Consider the following 12,022-nt stretch of genomic DNA (forward strand, 5'->3'; position numbering starts at 1 on the left):
TCCCGGGATGTTGTCCGGCGCCGGCGCGACCGCAGCGCCACCTGGGCCGGAGGTGGCACCCGCGCCAGGCGGCAGCACCGGCGGAGATGGCGCTGCGGTCGGTTCTGGAGGCGGGTGCGGCGCCACCGGCGCCAGGAACGCCGGGGAATACGTCCTGGGGAGTTCATAACGTGGCTTCTCAGTGGGGAGCGGGGTGGGCGTCGCCGTCGGCTTCTCGCGGTCGAATGCCGCTGCAGGTGGGGCAGGACCGAACGAATCCAGGTACGCAGTGTATGTGTGGTGATCGTGGTGCTGAGAATCCAGAACTTCGGGGGCTCGCACTCCAAACGCCTGACTCCCAGCGGAGCTTGGCCTAGGAGAAGCTGGAAGGCTTTTCGTCAGTGGAGGCGGTACGGGGATCGGTGAGTGAGTCGAAGACGCGTGACTGTGTTCGGGAAAATGTGACTCAAGAGTAGGGCGGTGACTGTCCCGGGGTTTCAGGGGACTTATCGCGACTGCTGGTGTTACCAAGTTGGCTGGCCTGCGTAGGGTCGGCGTCTTCAGGATATAATGCTGGCTCGATCCACCATTGGGTCCCCAACGTTCGTGCCGCCATTCGGAGACCGGCGCCTCCAGCTGATTCGAAGCTGGTCGAGTAGAGCTTCTGCGACGATCCCAAGCGTACGTGTCGAAGTTGACGGATTCCGGCGCAGCGTGTGATTCACGCCGGATATAGGGGGCAGCACTGCCGTAGGTGGCGCTACCGGGACCCGACAGGACTGGGTGAGGCAGGACACGAGCCACGGGGGTGGGCGCACTAATCTCCCCGTTAACGCCGTAGGTTTTCGTCAGCACTTTAACGTCCGCTGCGTCAGCCGGCGGCCGTGACGTTTCCGTCACGGGTCCCACCTTCTTCGGCGACCAGCTGATCTCCGTCAGAGGGTACGGCCGCGAGTCGGCTGACGGAAACCACTGCGACTGCACAGCAGGTCCGGCCGAGGCAGCCACTGTCGTGCGCTTCTTTGTGACTGTGACGACACCGCGCGCTGGGATGGCGCCGTCTTCATGGCCTGAGACGTCGCTGGATCGATGTGCCGACCTGACTGCGCTGTCATGGCCCGAGCTCGAGGTGACTGTCTGGACAGTCGGCCCGCCTCTGACATGAGCTGGCTCGGTGTGATCTTTACCCGCCTGCAGTGCCACCGTCGTCGCCCGGCTCGCGGCTGCTCCATCTGCGAAGGCGGCGAGCCCTCCGCGTGCCGGGGTCATCGCTGTAAGTTCCGCCTGATGTCCGCCGGAGAGGGGACCCGGTGGACGAGCGATGCCGGTCGTCGGCGCCTCGTGGTAGGTCATGCCCTGCCCCACGGCGGTCGTGAGAGCGGCCGCCACTGAAACACGCAGATAGAGTGCGATGACCCAAGTGCTTCATCCACTCTGCCACTGGATGCCAGAGCCCATCCGTTCAAGGCAAAGAGCCGCACTGGCTCGAAGCCAATAACAGCGCGTCTCCTGTGGGGGCGGAGGCGGCGTGGGGGTGGGGGTGGGGGTGGGTGAGGGAGCTTACTACAGACGAAAGCACGCGTCCTTCGCGACACGTTAGCCTCGCACAGCGCTAACGGAGTCAACGTGCGCCGTCAGATCAGCACCCAACAGTTTGGAACCATGGCGCCGGAGTTAGCCTGCGAGCAGGGCACTATTCAGACCACACTCGCATTCCTGCATATATCGACATCGACTGTGTTTCAGATATTCCGAATTCTTATCGAAAGCAAAGGAAGTCGTAGAAATTCAGTGGAAAAACGCGAATAATATCCGCTACGCCCTCACAAATCGACGGGGAAACAATAGAATGCAACACAGGCATCGGTGAAAGACAGGGATCGCCATTTTATCTTTTGAGAAAGGAACGCCACTTGTACGATAAATTTGGTCGTGATGCCTTTAATAGGCCAATCTTCTAATGTGAGGTGACATGCAATAAATTTTCCACTCATACTGTCTGTCCCGATATCTCAGCTGGTTGAAACGCCTGCTTTACAGTTCACCCACTCGTGGAAGGGTAGGTTCGAATCTCTCTAGGCACTCGCTGTTTGTGTTTGACTGGTATGGCCTTCGGCCAGTGGCAGCAGTCGCGCTTACGATCAGGTGACGTCAAAGGGCAGGACGGACTAAAGCAAACATTGCAGCACGTTAAACTTCTGCCACCAAATTCTGCCGCTGAACTGGAATTGCGCGATCGGATGGTAGAAGTTACGGTTCACAAGCACCAAGCACTGCTGACGCTGGGCTCACGCCAAGCAACAAGCACTGCTGACGCCAGGCTCACGCCAAGCAACAAGCACTGCTTGGCGTAAGCTCAGACCCCACAATAAAAAAACATTGCGCGATGTCAGCTGAGGCCTACGAAGGTCATTGACCCCTTGCTATGTCATCATGGATCAGTTGTGTTCTTAACTACACTCATATAACGATATTGAATGCTTCGGAAAATATGTGAGATCTGAAGACTATCAGGGTGGCCTGAATAGCATCTGAAGAGACACCTCCCTGCTTCGGGTACAGAGCCAAGACGCAAGTTTGAGGATGGTCTAGCGGCTTAAACCCAGTAGACATATAATCTGTTACTTGTCTGTGGGGATCGTGATTTTTAGCCTTGTTTGACAGTCGGCTTGACTGGGCTGCGACGACGGTCAAGGCACGGTTACAAATCATTTTACAATGCCAGTCTGAGGCATCTCAGTCCGATTCAGGCAACAAACATATGCAATAAAACAGATCGGTTTATGAAACAATCTGAACTATCCAAGTACCGGACCGCAGTGGATGAAGGGCAGTTCCCCTGGTGAAGTCTTGTGCGGGCTCTTTAGCCGTCGTAATAGCACACTCCTGCGTTTTGACGATTAAATTTGCTTTTACATGCAGGTGACAAGTGAGTGGCAGTTCTCCAATATGTTTTACTTTACCCGACCCTGAGCAGTGTTTCAGCCCAGAGCTTCCGGGATTTTTGAATGCCTTAGTCGATGCGGGTTAATCAATATAGTAACTGATCTGTCACCTAATGCTGATTATTAACATTTTATCAGCAGAGTACCAAGACAAGATAAGGAAAGGGAGCAAACAATGCTATTCGCCATTAACCTAGATAAGGAAGGTCGAGAAGAGAGATGGTTGTAAAGGCAAGAGACACCTTACGGGAAGGTTACTGCTGGAGTTCGGTTGGAGTTACAGTCGAGGAAGACATAAATCGCCAGATGTCTTCAGTCGGGCTGAGACAATGATGACATCAAACGATGTCCTATTTTGCCGAGCCTCTCTAGCTATCCGAAGACGAGTGCCGGGCAACACAGCTCTTTCAGCGTTCTCCTCCTTTCGGTGTGGCATCCGATGCATAAGACGTCGGCAGTGCGCGAACACGTTAAGCAGAGCACAAAAGAGCGCTGTACAGCGTACAGAGTTGCGATCTCGGGTGCTGCCGTAGAGATGGACATTCTGACCCGAGTCTCCATCTCCTCGTTGGCCATGACCTCCCGCGTCCAGGTGGGGTCGCTGTGCGACGCACGGAAGCCTACACACATCCACGGCTCTTTTGCATGGAAGTTATGGGGATGTGTCCCTTGCTGGGCCTGGCAGATACATCTCTGGTGCTCTATGCCGAGTTCTGCCCGGCCCGTTGAGGACAAGTAGACACGTGGTTATCTCAACCCGCGCATGACCATTGTAAGCCCCACTGGCTGCCTCAACCTGTCCTTCGCATACTTGGTTCCGAGACGGAAATCTCGAGCGATAACAAAAAATCGATTGCGGTTAGCCTTCGTCCCAGTCGGCTGACCTCCCCCAATTGATCCGAGCTCATGTTTCTGTCCATGCGGGACCAAACCGCCAGCGTGGCCGCATTCTCCGTCACGTGCCGCTATTACAGCGCCGACAACGCCCGCGTCAGAGCTGCAGTGTGCGAACAGTGGTGTCCCAGCCGACTGGAATTGCTAGCGTGCGGCTAGCTTGATTACAAAAGCATTTTGCATACTGATAGGATGGAAATTATGTCGTAAATAAAGGTTTTCATCCTGTTTGGTCACGAATGTTTCAGCACGCTTTGCAAAGTTGCGCCACCAATTTTACCTCCTTTATCTTGACGAAAATAATAAGCAGGTATTCCATTTTGCAAACAACCCAGTGCTTAGCATTCTCGATGATACGAACAATGGGATCAGCTGCGAGGATTACCTTTTTTGCAAAAATTACACAGGCACATTTTACAAGAATAAACTGAAAGACAATATAGCGACCCACAAAACTCGAACAACCTGACGGCAAATTCCCACGACAACATTCCCTTTCCCACACCCATGCACGACAGCTACAGCCCAATTCCTCGCGCGCGGCGCATTTTATTGGGCGGCGGGCGATCCCGCTGCCCCGCCGGCCGCCGACCAAGGCGGCCTGGGCGGCGGACCCGACCTGTGACGTCACGGCACGGATCGCCGTCGGCCCCGCCCCGTCTGGGCGGCGTGCGCTCACATGACCGAGGTCAGAACGCTTACTGGCGGCCGGGTGACCTCGGACCGGGCCGACCGGCCGGCGGACACGGCCGCCGACAGCGGACCAAGGAGCAGACACCGCGGGACTTCAGCCCGGACCCGGCCCCACTCGTGGACCTTGCGCGCGGGGGCGGAGGTCGCCCGGCCGTCGTCTGAGCGGCCGACAGTCGGCAGACCAGACCACCTCACGCTTGGTCTTCTATGCAGTCAAGTTCGAGCAGAGATCAGTTTGATCAGCAACCTAAACTTCTACGCATCATCCGGGCGTGAACACTGATTTGACACTGTTTTGAAGTACCGATTATACTATTACCATCTCCATCGTTCGTGAGTACGAGTCAAGGTTTGCTTCCCTCCTGGGGCGTCTTGGGTATTACGAAGCTTATATCCCCTGCACATGGGGACGTAAACTTTGCTTTATCATCTGCTGACACGAATGGCAGAAGCTGTTTACCTAGCGGCGTTGGGATTACATGTCTTGTCAAATATCGCCCATTGCGTGTCCCTGATCCCGCCACTAAGGCGGCCGAAATGCGCAGTAGTTTTACCCCAGCCCGTTGGTCAAGTAAAAATGAAACCTTGAGGTGCTATGCAACGTCATTCAACTGTTGGCTGAGGCAAATTGTTTTACTTTTGACCAAGCCACTACGCGACCAGCACGCAATCAAAACGGAGCAAAGAAGGTGCTAAATGAACAAAAAACAGCAAAAAACCTGCACAATTCAAAGCTCAAATGCAATAACTAAACTTCACAACAGACTTTGTTGAACTGTGATCCTGGTAGAACCTCTAAAAAATACAGCCATGATAAAGCAAAGAAAGCGCTTAAGCGTCTTTTTCGGTACGGACTCTCTCTCACGCACCAGTTTATATCTCTCTGATGCATGACACATTCTTGCAGCTATGAAGAAAAATTGCATCACTTTTCCTACGTGTTTTCACTTACTTTCTGATGCATTATAGTACAAAATCATACAAGATTCCCCATCAGTCCATTCAACACAACATATTAAACATATTGATTGTCCTATTAATTAAGGAATGCAATGACAAGTCGCTCGCGTACATCTTATCAACAACGTTCTGATGTATCACCGCATGAAGTCTAGTGCAGTGTTTTCTCTGTGCTATTGTTGTTCCGCGTGGTGGGATGCTGATTCATGCAAGTGGTCTGTGGGATGCGCAGTACGAAGCCTGCAAGTGAGATGCCTGCGGCGGTTGAAGCTGGGAATCGGCCATCTGAAACTGCACAACACCTCGTCTTCCACAGCCTCCTTTTTGCAGAGCCAGAGAATCAGATAAACTGGAACCAAATACCTCCATGGCTGTTCAGTGGAACAGCTCAGGGCACTGAGTAGTTGCCATTGATGAGAGTCCATCTACCTAGCCCGGGATGTGACGAAATGCACTCTCCGTATCTCAGGCACGATCCGACGAACACACGGTGTTCGAGAGCCATAAGTCAGCGGACACAGGCGGCGCCGGGCACCCGCCGGACAACAGCGCCGTTAACCCACACAGCTACCGCGGCGGCAAGCTTACCTAGGCACAGCTGTTGCACCACGAAGGTCGCCATGGCGGTAAAAGTGGGCTCCGTGCCGGCCCGCACCACGTCCGCTGAAGGGGGTCCACCGCCGTCACCCGCTCCGGCCGCTCTGTCACCGGCGCCGTCACAGCACTAGCCCGTCTGGGGCGCGTACGTCGCCTTATCACCCCTCTGATCCACATTGTGATGGTAACACGACTCCACGCGGGCAAAGCCCAGCCCGTTGCGGTGGCGGAAGCGAGACCTTTGACATTCGGGCGGCTCTGCTTCTTTCGTCATTGTATTCAGGCGCTATGTAGATTGCCCACCTTGCCCGGCGTGTGGCGCCGGGGGCCTGTTGTGGCTGAAGTGCGGAAGATTTTGTAACGCCGAGCAGATTTCTCGCGTGGGTGTAACGGGACGCCGGATTTCTTTCAGACCGTTAGTTAACCGAAGGCGGAGAGATCTGCTCACTCAGGGGAAAAGGCTGTGAAATATTTTGCGCATTGCATGTGTGGAGCAGAGGTAGTGATCGGTTGCCATAACGTTTGATAATGTCTGGCACTGCGGGCACCTGATTACGATTCATCCTAGTAAAGGAGTAAACCCTACGCATTTTACTGCTTTGTAAAGTTCTGCTCCATTTCAACCCGATCATTTTAAAATTATGCTCGTTAGAATGACTAAGTGGTCATACTGGGTGGGCTTAAGTACCTACTACTTTACATAGTAAGATGATCATGCCGCTTCCATTATTCATCATATCATGTCTAAGAACCACTTATCATTCATCGACGTCATTCAGCAATACGCTATCTAGGTGAAGGTCATTCTTCGGGGAGGCAAATCCTCCAATGATTTTGTTTTTGGCATGGGGGTGATCGGCTGAGACAGTTAACTCATATAGGTCTCACACTATCCCTTTCCAAGTGCCTACCGCTGTGTCTTATCTTTAAAGCGAACGCTATGCGTGTCGGTTTTCCAACAGCAGCCACGCGGCTGCAAAATGCTTTGATTAATTTCGCTCCTGGTTTCAATGTTGTCTCAACCGGCCTTTCTTCGGATACTGATATGGTTTTGCCTTTTTTTTGGACGGCTCTTCCCTTAATTCACCTCACTTGCGTCCCGGGGCCATGATGCACTCCGCCCCGCCCCCTCGGTCAACCTCTCGCAACCGGACTCCGAAACATTAAAACTAGAGCTGTGAAACCTGGTGCCTTTTCCAAGCAACCCATATGGCGCAGCCTGTTGGCATTTAAGTTCCCTTCACTATTAAGAGGTGGCCCAGGGAGCGCTTTTTGAGAGACCGGATCGGACCACAGGCTGCTTAAGGCGGATGTGTCGTCCATGGCCCTTTAGCTACACCAACCGGTGTTCGACTCCAGAGGATTAAAACACGATCTTTTGTATCAAGAGGAATCCCATCTACCGGGCGTGTGATGCAAGCGAGTCACCTGGGATGAATACGGAGGCAAAAGAGGAGAGAGCTTGGGTACTTAGCCGTTGACATGAGCTAAGCAAACATATGTACAGTAAAAATACAGTCTTACTAGTAGAGATCATCGAAATCTTCATGCGGGGAAGCGCATGCGGACGAAACTTATCATAAACACGGATAGAATGATCTCACGTGCAGCACCAACACCAGGCAACTGGATCGAGGGGAGCTGTAAATGACATTTATTTTGATGTTCACCCGCTGGGCATCATGGCTATGGGTTTCTTATTCTGGCTTATGGCGCCAGCAGTCCGGAAATATGCTTCAAAGCGAATACAGTAATGAGCAAGGGAGGTTTCAGGCTATGTGAATGGGAGGCCGATCCTTTGAAAGCAAAGTTTTACTATGTTTCTTGTGTCCACTTCCTTTGCCTTTACGTTGCAACAAAAGTATTGTGCATGTGTCTGACAAAATAGAACAAGGGTTAGTCAGAAAACATAGAGGGGTGGGAGGTGTGACACATTTTACTTTGGTGAGTGTTTTGTGCACACAGGAACAAAATGCTTCAAAAGCTTGACATAAAGCGATATAGCATCCAACCAACCTGTCCATTTTTGTACTCTACGACCCACCATCTTTATGTGTCCATCGCTGATGCTTTGTTATCAATATCTATTTATGCACACATTGGTTATAATAATACAACTCATAAATTTGATTACGGGACATATTTCCGGAGGGCATTACATGAATGTACCCATGATAACTTAATCTAACTTCACGCCTTTCCCACTTGCTTGCTCAGTACATAAGTGGCGAGCAGATCAATCGATTTGACCTATGTGCTTACCTCACCGGCTTTTGCTTCCGTAATTGTTTAAGAGTTTCATAGCATGTCTACAACGTACAATCGGGCCAGTTCTTTTTGTGCGCTTGCTGGTGCAAGTGTCGTTTATTCAGACACTACCGAACGTCATGCGGCGGGAGGCGTTCAGAAGCGACATCGGCCGCAAGCCCGTTAGGTCTACCTTTCTGGATCTTCGCACCATATTCGCAGCGAACGACACCGCATTCTTTGTTTTTCTTATATTTCGGTCAGGGTATTCTCATGATGTTACTTGTGTTTTTTAAACGGGTTACGAAATGTTTCTATATTTTGCTCCGTCGTGCTGAGGATTCCGCTAAGCCGCCCAGATTCGGACGGGGCCGTGATTTACCACAAGTAAATTAACCTTTAAAAATCATTGAATTTTGCACCTCGGTGGCTTAAGAGTTGCTAGGATTCTGACCATACAAAACCCAGGGGCGATTACGGACATGATGAAATCCATGACTGCATGCAACGTGTCGCTAAGATTCACTAAACGTAAACGCTACGGTCTGCTTTACCTCACCTTTCGCTCCTGGGATGGGTCCCGATATAAGTTTTGAAAATTTTGTATGTTAGAAGACAATTTGCGTTTCAGATGTTAGTTCGAGCCCTTACACGGCAGAAAAGGCACAGTACACTCTGAGATCCGAAGGCGGTGGAGGGCAAATTGCTCAAGCACATTTTTCTGATAAAATGTAACGTGCAAAAATAGAGCCAATATCAGCAAAACAGGGGAAATGCGATGAACCACGTACATAGAGAGGTCCTGTGCATAAGTAAAACTTAAACATTTTCGGAAATTATTGTGACATTGTCTTAAACGTGCATATGTAGAGATCTCAATTTACATTACATAGCCAAATATTTGAAAGCATCATACAAACTGCACCGTATATCGGAATCCCTGAGCAGTGAGTAGTTGCTAGTTTAACCAGGTGAATACAACACAGTCAAGTCATGTGAAAGTCATCTGTGAAATTTTGCATTTGTAAGAATTTTGCTTTAAATTACATAGGGCATTTCATAGTTTGCTAGTTCATAAGCGTCAACCACATCATTCCAAAGAGTTATTGGAAAATCAATAACTTAGATTGAAGCACGTAACGGCAAAAAGGCTTCTATCAATAGAATACGCATGCCTCATCTTTACCCATCGATGTTACTTATTCACGTGTATGCCTTACCGAGTGGCCTAAAACAAAATATTGCTAAGCCGCCTTAGTCTTCTGAAGATATTGTTTCCAAGTAAGGTTTAAGTGCTGTTGGTTTCAACGTAATGTTTGGGTGCCCGAACAAAAAGTCGAATGGAAAAGTCAAATGAAAAAGTCGAACAAAAACAGTCGAAAAGTAAAAAGTTGATGACGATGAAATTTTACTGCCCACTGGAATACAAGATGTCTAAGTTTAAAGAAATTCAGAAAAGGCCCAGTGGCAAAGCATCAAACAAGATAAAAGTCAACAGAGATGAAAAGCAAAACGGAAAAAGTCAAAGGACAAAAAGTCGAAAGGGATAAAAGTCGACTGGGAGCAAATTCGAATAAAAAAGTTGGAAGACAAAAGGTAAGTCGGCGGGGATAAAAGTTTACATACAAAAGGTCAAACTGAAAGAAGTTCTAAGATCAAACATGGGCAGAAATAAAACTAAACAAAAATGAAAGTCGAGAAAAACAAGTTAGGTGAAATTAAACGTCAAAAAGAGGGACAGAAGCCGACGGGAAGTCCTCGAGACATGAGTGAATGCTGATGATGTCACACTCGTGATCATAGCACGTTGCTTGAAATACTGAAAAAGTACTGACTATACAGTCAGCAGCGTCGTTTAACCATACCTCCTCTTAAATTGAATGTCCATAACTCAGCATGAACACTCTGAACTTGTGTCGCGAAACACAGGGGAGAAGTTTGTTATTCAGTTAGGAGATGCCGGAGGGGGGGGGGGCGCTACAGCTCACCCTCCATTTCTAGCTCAGTTGAACTAGAGCTGGAGCTATAAACTATAAGCAAACGGCAAACTATTGACGCAGAAAATCGATAATTTTAGTCATGGTCTCTCATGTGACGTAGTGTTTTTTTCGTTCGTCTTAGCCCTAACGCTTGAAAATGCGAAATAGTTAAATGTACCATGCCACAGAGGACACAGTGCTTTTATGGTAAAGTGGACACAACACAGACCTTGGAATGATCTAGCATAAGCTCATAGTGAGTGAGTGCGGAGGAGAAAAGTGAGGAGGTCCCGTTAGGCTTCGTCCGGTTCTGTCTTGTTCCGTCCAGTTTCGTTTGGATTCGTCTGGCTGCGTTCAGTTTCACCTGATTTGGTCCCACTCCGTTCTGTCCCGTCCGGTAGCGTCATGCCTTGCCCAGTCCCGAATGATCTCGTCCTGTTTCGCCCGGTTCCATGCGGTTTCGTCCGGTCCCGCTCTGGCCGGCCGGTTCCCTTCGAACCCGTTCGGTGACGTCCGATGCTGTCTCATCGCGTCCGGTCATGCATGGTCCCGTCTGGTACCGCCTGGTTCTGTCTGGTCCCGTCCCATCTGGTCTTTTCTTGCATTATCCGGTTCCATCCGCCCAGGCCGCAGCTCGTCTGTTTTCACACGGGCCCTCCTAGTAGGATACGGCCCCGACACCGACATACACCGACATAAGCGTCATCAAACGCCAAAGACCCAAAACGCCAAAACGCCAAATGCATAACGTATCCATTAGCCGAGAGCGATGAGGTTTTCGAGCAAGCTGCTTAGTTCGCGATTAGGAACCCACTAAGACAAACTATTGATGCAGCTCGAGACGTCTTGCTTGCAGGTACGACTTTCGTCTTATGTTGTGTGAACACGTGGTCCACTTTCTACGTAAAACTAGCTTTCACTCTATAAATGACGCGTATTATTTGCCGCGACAGCGCAGCCCAGTCAAAAAAGTGATAATGAGCTGACTTCCTAACAGCAGCAAGTGGTCTTCAGGTGACACGCTCATGAAATTTCTATTGCGATTTTTTAACAACGTTACACGTTAAAAATATAGATGTTTATTACAGCCAGAAGGGCGTTATACCAACTGGCGCGTTGTACGTCCGATAAATGTTTCAAGCCGTGAAGCAAACTTGAAAGACTTTCTGATCAGGAAGGTCTTTCCCACCTTATACGGGCGAGTATGTACTTCGAATACCATCGTGATCGATCTTCGACGGCGATGAGAGGACATATGAGAGGAGAGCTGCTTCGACCCCTGCTGACCGTCAAACTCAGTGTAGTCGTCTTCCATAGCTTTACTGTCAACATATTTCCCATAATGATCACTCAGCAAAGCTTTCTGTAGGTCCCAGCACGCATTCGGCCTAAGGAAAGCGACAGTGTTCACATGTGTTTGCCGATGCTGTTTTAGGTCATAGCCTGTGACCATTTGTTCTCGAGAGGTAACACAAGGTCATTGCTGGTTAGCCTCGTCACCTTCATCAATATGCGATAGTGCAAGTACCGGGTCGTTAGAGAGTTATGAACGCTAGGTGGAGCTGTTTTTCGTTGTTGCAATGCATTTGTTTCAGCACACTATGTTTCAGTCTCGATTGAATCCAATAAACACTGTCCGAACTTACCCTACGCCCTGCCCAAACCTACCCCACTGGCGTGGAAGATTCGGACAATCAGCGCTGCTCAGTCTCCACATCATATGCCTGG

Source organism: Pollicipes pollicipes, unplaced genomic scaffold, assembly GCF_011947565.3.
Source record: "Pollicipes pollicipes isolate AB1234 unplaced genomic scaffold, Ppol_2.1 Scaffold_4881;HRSCAF=5763_pilon_pilon_pilon, whole genome shotgun sequence".
Lineage (NCBI taxonomy): Eukaryota > Metazoa > Arthropoda > Thecostraca > Pollicipedomorpha > Pollicipedidae > Pollicipes > Pollicipes pollicipes.